The sequence below is a fragment of the Neofelis nebulosa genome, chromosome 5, assembly GCF_028018385.1.
Source record: "Neofelis nebulosa isolate mNeoNeb1 chromosome 5, mNeoNeb1.pri, whole genome shotgun sequence".
Taxonomy (NCBI): domain Eukaryota; kingdom Metazoa; phylum Chordata; class Mammalia; order Carnivora; family Felidae; genus Neofelis; species Neofelis nebulosa.
The window spans coordinates 70664041-70676877 of record NC_080786.1 but is presented as its reverse complement, the minus strand read 5'-3'; the positions used below and the strand labels follow the sequence as shown (position 1 = coordinate 70676877).

General features: G+C 34.0%; 1 long non-coding RNA gene across 1 annotated transcript in view; it reads left to right on the top strand.

Annotated features, from left to right (window-relative positions):
- Positions 1-7213: 7213 nt before the first annotated feature.
- The window catches only part of LOC131512183 (uncharacterized), a 56210-nt gene continuing 50586 nt past the window's right edge, over positions 7214-12837 (top strand). Inside the window, exons 1-2 of the long non-coding RNA XR_009262017.1 lie at positions 7214-7541; positions 8218-8284. This is a non-coding gene — a long non-coding RNA (uncharacterized LOC131512183). The remainder of the gene's footprint in view (positions 7542-8217; positions 8285-12837) is intronic.

Sequence of the window (12837 nt, the reverse complement as noted above, 5' to 3'; positions counted from 1 at the left end):
TATCCTTCGTAGGGCAAACTGAAACCAGAAGTTATGTCTTGGTAACAGTAAGAAAAGGTGTAGCTTTGTGAGGGAGTACATGCAGGTGATAATAATTCCTATCATGGTGAAAAATAGGGTTCACAAAGCAATATGGAAGCAGATGTCAGAGAATCTGCTTATCTTTTTTTTTTTTTTTTTTTTTTAATCAATAGCCACTTTGGAGACCTATCAGTTTGTCAGTGTATTCATTTAGCCAACTGCATAAAATTCTCCTTCAGACATAACAAAGGCATGAACAAAATCAGTATTCTGGCAGTATTAGTGGCGTTCAGCTTGATAAGCTGTGCAGGAAGCTACTTGTCAAGGCCCTGTGATAATGAAAATGGCTCTCTTCACATTACAAAGATATTACTTATCTCCTATAGTTTGAAAGCTATAAAAATTCTTATGCTTTTCATATTTACATTCTAGGCTTCTACATACCAGTTAAGTGCATGACATTTTGTTTCTGCTGTTCTTGCCCAAATGTATGAAAAGATACGTGGGTTGCCGTTACGTTTTGTTTTAGGAACCAGTCAAAGCATGGTTGCCTGTCACTTTAAAAGACTTTTTAAAACTTCAAACTTCTTTGTTGTTGTGACTATTGACCATTTTTTCCTCAGCCTGGAGACAATGATAATAAATTCCAGGTGTTTACCATGGCACTGATAAGGAGGCTTCCAGATAATAGACTTCTGCGAAAGCACAGTCTCACCACGAACAGGGGTTGAAGGGGCATCTGCTAGCTTATTTGAAGTAAGCACCACAAGAAACAAACTGTAGTTAATATTTTTTTTAAGCAAGATCAAAGGAATGGATCGAGAGAAGAGACTTTACATGGTCTTTGGAAGCCTTTGCTTTTTTTCAGGAAGGTTTTTTTGTTTCACATGATCACCATGTCTATAGAGGTAGAGAAGCATATTATTTGAAATAATAATCATTTAGCTCAGCGCATCCCAGGTAATGTTTGTACAAAGTGCTACTGTTTCTTAGTGTCCCAGGCTGTGAAAATCATTGGCAAAAGTAAATACGTAGGTAAATAAATTAAAAAAAATGGTCATTTAAAAGATAAGTAGTTTGTAAGTCTACTAATTGTTTATATAAAAAGTAAACTGACATGAATGCATTAAACTTTACTAGAATAATCTCATCTTATTAGATGTTCAGTAAGTGATGGCTACTTAATACTTTATTTTTCATCTATATGTTACTACATTGAGTCCTAAAAACAAACTTATGTGGTTGCACAAGATGAGGACAATGAAGCGCAGGACAGAAGGTAAGTTGTCTACAGTCATACACGATTACACAGTGGACAAGGAATTTAAATCTGGGTCCCAATGACAAATAAAGATGAAACTTGAGCTCAAGACTCCCATCCATATGGACATATACAATATATAGCTAATCTTTCTAGCATTTATATGCATAGCATTAATTTTTTGAACAGTAAATTATATAGACAAAGGTCAGTGCTTTCAAACAGTTAACATTAGTTAAAATTTTAAAAATTTATTGACACACATATATATGTATATACATACTCTTGAGCTAGAAAATAACACAGAAAACTTTCATTCCTTTGAAATACCATTCTGTCCCATTTTTCTTACTCTTTTACAGAGGTAATGATTGGTGTGTACAGTGTATATTGTCCCACTCCACCTGTTACATTTTAAATCCATATACATGTATCCATAACCAATTATATTTACATGTGTGCATTTGAAACATTCATACAAATACCTTATGTTTTCCACTTTGTTTTGAAACTTGCTTTTCAAATTTTTATTTCATCTTATGTGTTTGAGATGTACCATTTATATAGTTTTTTTAAATTATTTTTTAACATTTATTTATTTTTGAGACAGAGAGAGACAGAGCATGAACAGGGGAGGGGCAGAGAGAGAGGGAGACACAGAATCTGAAACAGGCTCCAGGCTCTGAGCTGTCAGCACAGAGCCCGACGCGGGGCTTGAACTCACGGACCACGAGATCATGACCTGAGCCGAAATCGGACGCTTAACCGACCGAGCCACCCAGGTGCCCCTATAGTTTTAAGAAATAGTTCACATTTTTAACTATTTTAAACTTAGTTGTCCATGGTGTGAACACTCCATTAATTATTTTTTTCATTTCCTTATTGGTAGTCTTTTTTTATTTTTTACAGGTACAAACAGTTGCAGTAAATACCTATGTATGCATTTCCATGTGTGTCTTTGTGAGTGTTGCTTTAATGCACATAGCTTAGAAGTGGAATTATTAAATCACAGTATAAGCACATTTTAAAATTTTGTAGACATTGGTAATGTTCCTCAAGGAAGCTGTCAATTTACACTGTGGACTCTATTTCCCAACCTGATGGCTATGATACAGCATTTTCTGCTTTTAAGTTTTCTTTTCTCTTGAGTAAATACCTGGGAATTAGATGGCTGAGTCACATGGCCCTTCTATGTTCAACTCATCAAGAGATTGTCACCTGTTTTTCAAAGGGGTTGTACCATTTCACATTCTTGCCAGAAGTGTATGACAGTCCAGATTCATCTACATTCTTGCCTGGTTCCTCCATATTCTCACAAACACAAGGTGTGGTCAGTGTCTTTCATTTTAGGTGTCTAACGTATAGTGATCTTGGATTGTGCTTTTAGTTGCATTTCCCGGTCACAGATGATACTGATCTGTCTGTCATATACTTAAAAATTTTTATATTTTATATTTATATTTATAAAATTTTCATATTTAAAAAATTTATTATTTGTCTTTAGACATTTAAAGATAATTATAAACTCACATGCAATTGTAAGGAACAATACAAAGGGATCTCATGAATTCTTTACTCAGTTTTCCCCAATGGTAGCATCTTGCAAAACCATAATACCATAGCACAACTGGGATATTGATATTGATGAAGTCAAGAGAAAGAACATTTCCATCATCATAAGGATCTCTTACATTTCTCTTTTATAGCCACACCTATGTCCTTCCCATCCCCACCCCCTTCTTAATCCCTAGCAACCACTAATCTGTTCTCTATATATTTTTTTTCATTTTGAGAATGTTATATAAATGGAATCATACAGTATGTAGTTTTAAGGATTATTTTATTGAGTATAATTCTCTGGAGATTCATCCAGGTTGTCATATGTATCAGTAGATCTTTCCTTTCTATTGGATAGAATGGATGTGTTAACAGTTTATTTCTTCATTGGTTGAAAGAAATCTGAGCTTCCAGGTTTTGTCTATTATGACTAAAACTGCTTATAAACATTTATGTACATGTTGTTGTGTGACCATAAGTCTTCATTTCTCTGGGATAAATGCCTAGGAACAAAATTGTTGGGTTGTATTGTAGTTGTAGATTTAGTTTTTTAAAAAACTGCCAAAATGTTTTCCAAAGTTGCTGTGCTGTTTTACATTCCCATTATTTACATTATTATTTACATCATTATTTTCCATACTTGCCAGCATTCTCTGTTGTCACTCACTGTCTTGTATTTTGCCATTCTGATAGGTGGAGTGCTATCTCATTGCGTTGGGGTATTAATTTGCATTTCCCTAATGGGTAATGATGTTGAACATCTTTTCATATTCTTATACACCATCTGTTTATCTTTAATGAAATGTCTTTTCTCTTGCCCATCTTCTAATTAAATTGTTTGCTTTGTTGTTTTAAGATCAAATTTTCATAGTTCTTTATATATTCCAGATATAATTCTCTGTGTATGTGGTATGTAAAGATTTTCTCCCATTCAGTAGCTATTTTTTTTTATTATTTTTTAAACAAGGTCTTTCACAGAGCACAATTTTTGAATTTTCTTGAAGACTTACAGTTTTTTTTTCTTTTTATGGATTGTGCTTTTCTCCTTTTATAGATCAGCCTAAGAATTCTGCTTAGCCTTAGAAGCCAGAAGATTTCTCCCATTTTTTTTCCTTATAGTTTTGGAATTTTGTGTTTTACATTTAAATCCATAATCCATTTTGAGTTTTTTTTGTTTGTTTGTTTGTTTTTTGTTTTTTTTGTTTTTTTTAACCTATGGCTGTCCAGCTGCTCTAGCAGCAGTTGGAAAATACTATCTTTCCTCCATTGAATTACTACTGCACCTTTGTCAGAAATCCATTGGGCATATTTATGTGGATTTATTTTTGGGTTTCCTATATTCTGCCCCATTGGTTTATGTGTCTATACCTCTGTCATTACCACAGTCTTAATTATTGTAGCAATATACAAAGTCTTAAAATCAGATATACTGATTTCTCCCAACTTATTATTTTTTAAATTTGTTTTGGCACTTCTGGGTTTTTTTTTTTTTTTTTTTTTTTTTTTTTTTTGCATTTCTGTATAGATTTCATTTAATTTTATTTTTAAGTTTATTTATTTTGAGAGAGAGCACGCATGAGTTAGCATAAGCGAGGGAGGGGTAGAGAGAGGGAGAGAGAGAATCCCAATCAGGCTCTGCCCTGTTAGTGCCAAGCCTGACATGAGGCTTGTACTCATGAACCCTAGAGATCATGACCTGAGCCAAAATCAAGAGTCTGACGCTCGACCAACTGAAATACCCAGGTGCCCATCCATATAGATTTTTAGGACAAAATTTTACTACAACCATGTCTGAAATTGAGTTAAACCATGTCTGAAATTGAGGGAGAATTGGTATCTCTACTTAGTTGAATCTTTTGTTCTATGAGTATATTGTTACATTTATTAAGAGCTTTGATTTCTTTTGTCAACACTATGTAGTTTTCAGCATTTAGGCCCATGCAATTTTTGTTAGATTAAACCAAATGTTTCATTTTTTAGAGGTTATAAATTGCATTTTTAATTCCAGTGTCCAAGTGTTCATTGTTAGTATATGGAAATACAATAAATTTTTGTATATTTATCTGGTAGCCTTTAATCTTGCTGCATGTACTTAGTTCTAGGAGTTTTTGGTTTTTATTTAATTTGTAGATTCCTTGAGATTTTCTGTATAGACAATGATGGCATTGCAAATAACAGTTTTAGTTCTTACTTTTTTATTTGTATGCATTTTCTTTTCATTTTCTTGCCTTACTGAACTGGCTTGAACTTGCATAATATGCTGGATAAGAGGAGTCAGCTCAGACATCTTTGCCTTATTTCCATTCTTAGGGAGAAAGCATTCAGTCTTTCTCCATTATGCATTATGCCAGCTGTAGGTTGTTTATAGATGCTCTTTACCAAGTTGAGGAACTTCGCTCTATTCTTATTTTTCTGAGAATTTTTATGACGAATATTAAATTTTTTCAAATGATTTTTCTGCATTTGTTGATATAATCATACAATTTATTCTTCTTTAGTTTGTTAATATGGTGGATTACACTGATTGAACTTGAATATCGAGTCTGTTTTGTACCCTTGGAATAAACTCCACTCAATCATGGTATATAATTCTTTTTATATATTGCTGAATTCTATTTAATATTTTGTTAAGGTTCTTCTCATCTATACTCACAAGGAAAGTTAATATGTGATTTTCTTTTTTCTTTCATGGATTTTACTTGTCCCTCATTTTGGTATCAAGATAATATTAGCTTCATAACATAAATTGAGAAGTGTTAACCACACCCCAAAAGAGATTGTGCAGAATTCAGGCTAATTTTTCCTTAAATGTGTCATAGAATTTGCCAGTAAAACCATCTCCTCTGAAGGTTTCTTTTGGGGGAGTATTTAAATCAAAAATTAAATTTTCTTAGAAGAGCTGTTCTAGTTATCTATTTCAAATTGGGTGAGTTGTAGTAGTGTTTTTTGAGTAATTGATGCATTTTGTCCAAGTTGTCAATTTATGTGTAGATTTACATAGATTTTTCCTAGTATTTCTTTTTGTCTTTTGATGGCTGCAGGATCCAGTAATCCCTGTTCTAGTCCTGAAATTGTAATTTGTACATTCTTTTTTTTTGTCTTAATAGAGGCTTGTCAATTTTATTGATCTTTCTGAAGAACCACTTATTTATTTTATTGATTTTCTCCGGTATTTTTCTGTTATATAAATTTTATCTATTTCTGCTTTTATCTTTATTATTTCCTTCCTTTTCCTTGTTTGGGTTTATTTTGCTCTTCTTTTTCTAGGTTCCTGAAGTGGGAGTTTAGATTATTGATTTGAGCCCTTTCTTCTTGTCTAATGTGTCCACTAGTGACATTATGTTTCCCTCAGCACTGTTTTAGTGTGTCCTGTACACTGTGATAAGTGGTATTTTTATTTTCATTTTCCAAAATATTTTTTTTTATTTCCCTTGAGACTCCCTCTTTGAACTATGGATTCTTGAGAGTATGTTTTTTCGTTTCCAAGTGTTGGTTTCCTGTTATCTTTATGTTATTGATTTCTAGTTTGGTTGCGTGGTAGTTGGAAAACATGATTCCTTTATATTGTTTTATGATCCAACATATGACCCATCTCAGTATAAGTTCCATGGGGACTTGAAAGGAATGTGTATTTCAATATTGTTGAGTAGTGTTCTATAGGTATCAACTAGATCCTTTTGTTTGATGGTGTTGTTGAGGTGTTCTCCTTGCTGATTATCTGTTTTTTTCTATCAATTCTTGAGTAAAAGGTATTGAAATATCTAACTGTAATTATGAATTTTTATATTTTTCCTTTCAGTTCTGTCAGTTTTTACTTCATATACCTTGTAGCTCTATTTTTGGTGCATAACCATTTAAGATGGCTTTGTCTTTTCAGTGGATTGACACTTTAATCATATATTGTGTCTCTCTCTCTATTTGGTAATTTTCTTTACTCTGAAGTCTACTTTGGTATCAATATAGCCATTCCTGCTTTCCTTTGATTAATACTTTTGTGAAATACCTTTCTACATTCTTTATTTATAAACCTATCTATATTATTGTATTTCAAGTGAGTTTCTTATAGACAACATACAGTTGGGCCAGGTTACTCTATTCCAGTCTTTCAATTTGTATATCTAGATGAGTGATAATTACATTGGTAATTATTGGTATGTCAGTGCTTAAGTCTGCTTTTTTTCTCCTTTTTCTCTATTTTTCATTTATGTTTTCTCTTTGCTGCCTTACTGTGGATAACTTGAACAGTTTTTACAATTCCATTTTAATTTATTTATGTTGCTTTTTGATTGTATCCCTTCTTACAGCTTTTTTACTGGAGGTACTACTGCATTAATGCCTTATGGAGATACAAGTGCAGATCAGCCTCCATTAACAACTGAGCCTCCATTTCCCACTCAGCCTCCATTAACATCTGAGGTGGTGGGGTGGGGGAGGGAGAGTGGGAGTTCTGGCTCCTTTTGTGATTTACACTGACAGTGTGGTCAGAGTGACCTCATTACCATTGTATGATGGTAGAATTCCAGACTCCCTACATGGTCCCACTAACAATGGAGGGAGGAAGAGTTGCCTTGTTACTGGCTGGAGGGGATGAAATCCTGGCTTCCTACTTGGCCTTCTCTTCTACCAATCTGGCAAGGATGTTGGGTGACTCATTACAGCCTCCCAAATGTAAGAGTGTAGGCTCCCAACTCAGCCTTTGCTGGTAAGGGAACACATGGGGCCATGTCTTTTTCATTAGTGTCTGGTTAATGTAGGGAGGTTATTATCTTGAATTTTCTGTCTTGTTAGGCTGTCCCTTTCCTGTCCTTTAGCTAGAAAGGGCAGGCTTTCAAAGGGGCTTTTATTTTTGTCTTGCCTGTAGGTATTTCCAGGTTGCTAGCTTCTTAAGATTGGGATATGTAAGTTAAAAAGAAAGCCTAGGGAACTCCTCACCATATCATTGCTCAGGTCCTGAGGGTCCAGCCAGTCTGCTTTCTTCTGTTAACCTCTCAGAGTCTTCTTAAGTTCCTTTTATAAATAATATCTCACATTTCTAGTTATATTTAGGAGAAAAAGGGAAAAGTCCATCTACTCCATTTCCCAGAAATAAAAGTTCCAGTTTCTAGTGTGTGTTTTTGCCATTTATATATCTTCTTTGAAGTGTCTATTTAAATCTTGTGTCATTTACTGATTTGGTTGTTAGTTTTCCATTGTTTACTTTTTGAGAGTTCTTTATATATTCTGGATACAAATCCTTTGTTTTATACATGCTAGCAAATATTTTATCTCCATCTGTGGCTTATCTTTTCATTCTTTGAAGAGTGCCCTTTGAATAGCAGAAATTTTGTATTTGTATAAAGTTCAATTTTCACTTTGTTCTTTATGTATCATGTTTTTAGTGTTGCAGTGAAAAAAATCTTTGCCTAATTCCACATCAAGATGATTTTGTCCTGCTTTCTTCTAGAGGTATTGTAGTTTGGGATTTTATATTTAGTTTTGTTACCCTATTTGAGTTAATTTTTGGATATGGTGTAAAGTATAAATTGAGGTTATTTTTTAAAATATTTCTATCCAAATATTCCATCACTATATATTTAGGTTTGTACTGATTTGCCTTTTCTGTGTCGATTTTCCTTTTTACTTTCATCAAAAATCAATTGTCCAGAAATGTATGAATACACTTAGGAACTCTCAACTCTGTTCTATTTAGCTTTTAAAAATCATTTTGCCAGTACCACACTACCGTTACTTCCTTTTAACCTTATAATAAATATTGAAATCAGTTGATAGTTATTCAACATTGTTTTTGTGTTTCAAAGATGTTTTGACTATTCTTTGTCCTTTATATTTCCATATAATGTTTAGAATGATATTTTTCATAATTATGGTTCCAGTTTGTTTTTACACACACACACTTGAAATTAGGGTGAGGGGAATGAGAGGGAAGAGAAGAGAGGGGAAGATTTAATTTACATATGTCAGTAGTATAAAATTATTTCTCTGTTTACTATTATACTTGCATCATATTCTTTGCTTTGAATTTTTTATCTTTTCCTCCTAATAAAGTCCTTTACTTCTTTTAATGACAGCATTTTAAATAAAATATCTCAGTTTTTGAATGTCAGAACATATTTTTATTCGTTCTCAAAATATAATTTTGCTTGGAATAGAATTTGATGTCGATGGCTAATTTTAATTAGCATTATGAAGATATTTACCACTGTCTTCTGGAGACTGTCATGACAGCTATGAAATCTGTACTTAATCAGTATATGCTAAACCTTCAGGGGCCAGAACCCACTTACCAACTTGAATAGGTTAAGTTTAATGTAAAGAATCATCAACTGTGACAAGGGATTGGAATATCAAGGAATTAATTTGATAGTGAGAAGGAAAGCAGAATATAAACAATATAGGAATAACAAATATAAGAAATTGTTTCTAATGCCAGATTGAGATTCAGACCACCTTGAGTTGTACACACTTGTGACTCACTCAACCCCAGTTTTGACGGTTCCACAATGGTAGAAATTTATGAAAATATGCCTTCTAGGGATGGAGGAGAGCTATTTATGGGGAGTTATTGCATCAGAGGCACTCTTCCATGAAGCCATCTGTGTAGTAAAGATTTAACCTTACCAAAAGAGAGGTCTGGCCTTTGCCCTGGGTTCTTGAGATATATTCTCTAAGACCTTGGAATATTCTGCCTGGTATCTTTGTTTACAATATTGGATAGTTTAATGATGTGATTTATGGTACAGACTTTGAGCCATGTCATATCAGCTCAACTTCCAGAGGGGATGGAAATCAAGGTTGGCCACACAGGTGGTCAACTATGTCTGTGTGACCCAAAACAATCTCCACACCAAGGCTTAGGTGAACTTCCCTTGTTGGCCATATTCACAGCATATTGTCACATATATTTGCTGAGAGGAGTTAACACTGACCATGACCTCAGTGGGAAGGGACAACTGAGAGCTCTGTGTTTAGAACTCTTCTGGACTCTGCCCCTGCATCTCTTCCCTTGGCTGATTTTAAGAAATCAAAATTAATGTATCCTTTTGTTGTGATAAACTATAAACGTGTGAGTTTAACAGCTTTCAGTGAGTTCTATGAGTACTTTTAGTGAATTATCAAACCTAAAAGTGGTCTTGGAGATCCCTAAACTTGCAATCCATTTCAGAAGTAATGATGATTTTGTGTATTGTTCTCTAACTGTATACCATCCAAAAGAGATGCCAAGGGAATCTTCTGGGTAATGAGTGCAGCTGACAACTGGGCAGTGCAGAAGGAGGGTGCTGAGGAAGCCATCTGTAGTACAGCAATGCAGCACTGGAGAAGTTTCCTGCACTGTGCTGCAGAAGCTGGGATTTGGGGAGGCATCTGTGTTGCAGGAACTGGACATATACTGTAGGAGCCTAATAAGAAGGTACACTGAACCAAGAAGCAACACCTCTATTTCCTGCCTTGTCTCTCCATCGCCCTTTACTGTTAAAATTTAGTATCCTGTCAGCTGGAAAAAGAAAATATTTAAAGGGTCCATCTCTGTTTTTGCATAGCATTTAATAAAGTATGAATTTGAAGTTGAGGCACTATAAACATAGAGCTGGCACAATTAGATTTTAATTTCTGTTTGCATGATCTATTTTCTTTATTAATTTTTAAGACTTTTCTTAAAATCCTATAGTTTTACTATAACTAGGCCCCTTTCTTGCTTTCTTCCTCCTAGTCTGTCTGCTTTCTTTCTTTCTTTCTTTCTTTCTTTCTTTCTTTCTTTCTTTCTTTCTTTCTTTCGATTGTTTAATCTTGCTTGGTACATGAGAAGCCAATTCAATTTTAGAATACATGTTTTCATTTATCTCAAAAAATTAATAGATATCCTTTAGCTTCAATACCATTTTTTTAAATTCATTTCTTCTAGGACTTCCACTACAAGGATTTTAAACTTTTTTTTTTCTGTCTTCACTGTCTTTTAGGTTTTCCTTCATTTTTTAAAAAGTTTCTTTTGTGTCTTTGTGAAGCATTTTTAGAGACTTTGTCAGTGCTTTGCTCCAAAGACAAATTTTCTCTTCAGACATGCCATTCTATTATATATAGTCTACTGTGGTTTTATATCACTGGCTGTCACATTGGTTTATTTATTTATTTTTGTTTTATTTTTTTTAAACCATTTATCTTTACTTATACATCTAATTTTGTGTTCTTGGATGTCTTCACTAATTAGGGATTTAAAATGCACATAATATCTCTTTCATTGATAAAAGTTTTTCAAACAATTGCTGTAGGGTGTTTTATAATATTTGTCTTTCTTGTGTGCCTTATAATTTTTATTTTATGGATGAGTTTCAAAGGAAATTTTTCACCAGTAGTGAATCTTCCTTTAGGGTATTTGCCATTTGCCTTCAGTCTTCACCCATAGGATGCCAAGATCTGAATAAGCTCTTATACTTGAAATTTGGTTTGAAGCTCCAACTGCATGTGCAGAGAACTGGCTTTCAAATTTTTTCCCCATTAGAACAGCATTTTTTCAAATGCTTAAGAGAAATACCAATAATCAAATATCTGAACTTTTCCTTACAAAGAGAAAAAAATGAGACTAAGAATTTTTTTTTCCTCTTAAATTTTCTGAACTTATTTATAGCAAATTCAGAGGCAATTGCTCCCAAGACCACAGTTCTAAGGAACAAACTTATGAAGTACTGTCTAAAGAATTTTGAGTACTTTGCAAAAAAAAAAAAAACAAAAAAAACAAAAACGATTTACTAAATATATATGCATGATTAGTGTGTCGACATGACTGAAACATTTTGAAAGCCCTGGATGATAGGCATCACATTGAAATATGTGCAGAGAATTTTTAGGGAATTATATGAAGACAAGCAATTTTTCAGATGTAAAGTGTGCTATTGAACATGAAATGTTGAAGGAATAGATGTGGCCAGATATTGAGTTTACAGAATATATTAATGAAGCCTCATTTCTCACCACTACATATTAGAGAAGGAAGGACGTGAAGAAAAAGTATGTTGCCAAAATTGAGACTCAAACATTTAGCACAAGTTAAGATTTCACCAAGTCTATTACATTGATGTTTTTACATTGCTGTTTAGTGTGAACATTGTACAAATAGCTGTGTAGTCTGTTAGTTATAAATACTGATAGGTTTGTGTTATTGTATAGTCATATGACAAGGTGAAGAGATAGGTGCTTCTTTCTGGTAATGAGGGAAGCTTATGCTTAGTTTGAGCAGACATGAAAAGAGAAACATTTGCTCATTAGAAATGAGATCCCTTACTGGTGGATTAGGTTCAAATGGCAAATTAAAAAAAAAAAAGCAGGGTTCATATCTCAGCTCCGTAATTTTCTAATTCAAATAATTATTTTTTGTGAGGACCAGCATAACAGCTTTATGACTGTCCTCTCTGATATGATATGTATCTTTCCCTGATCACCCCTTTCAAGAAAAATCACTATACTGAATTTAGTGTTCATTGTTACAATTTAATGCATTTCTTGCTAATATTAGTATAACTATATGTATGCAATACAATATATTGTTTTGCTCTATATGTTTTAAAACTGATAGGGAGTATCTGGGTGCCTCAGTTGGTTTGTTAAGCATCCTACTCTTGATTTAGGCTCAGGTCATGATCTCACAGTTTGTGAGATCGAACCCCATGTCAGCCTGCTTAGGATTCTCTCTCTCCTTCTCTCTCCCCCTCCCCTGCTCTCTCTCTCTCAAAATAAACTTAAAAACATTTGACATAAATGCAACTTGTGTTTTTGCTTAACATTATGCTTGTAAGATAGATCTATGTTGTTGGGGCGCCTGGGTGGTGCAGTCGGTTAAGCGTCCGACTTCAGCCAGGTCACGATCTCGCGGTCTGTGAGTTCGAGCCCCGCGTCAGGCTCTGGGCTGATGGCTCGGAGCCTGGAACCTGTTTCCGATTCTGTGTCTCCCTCTCTCTCTGCCCCTCCCCCGTTCATGCTCTGTCTCTCTCTGTCCCAAAAATAAATTA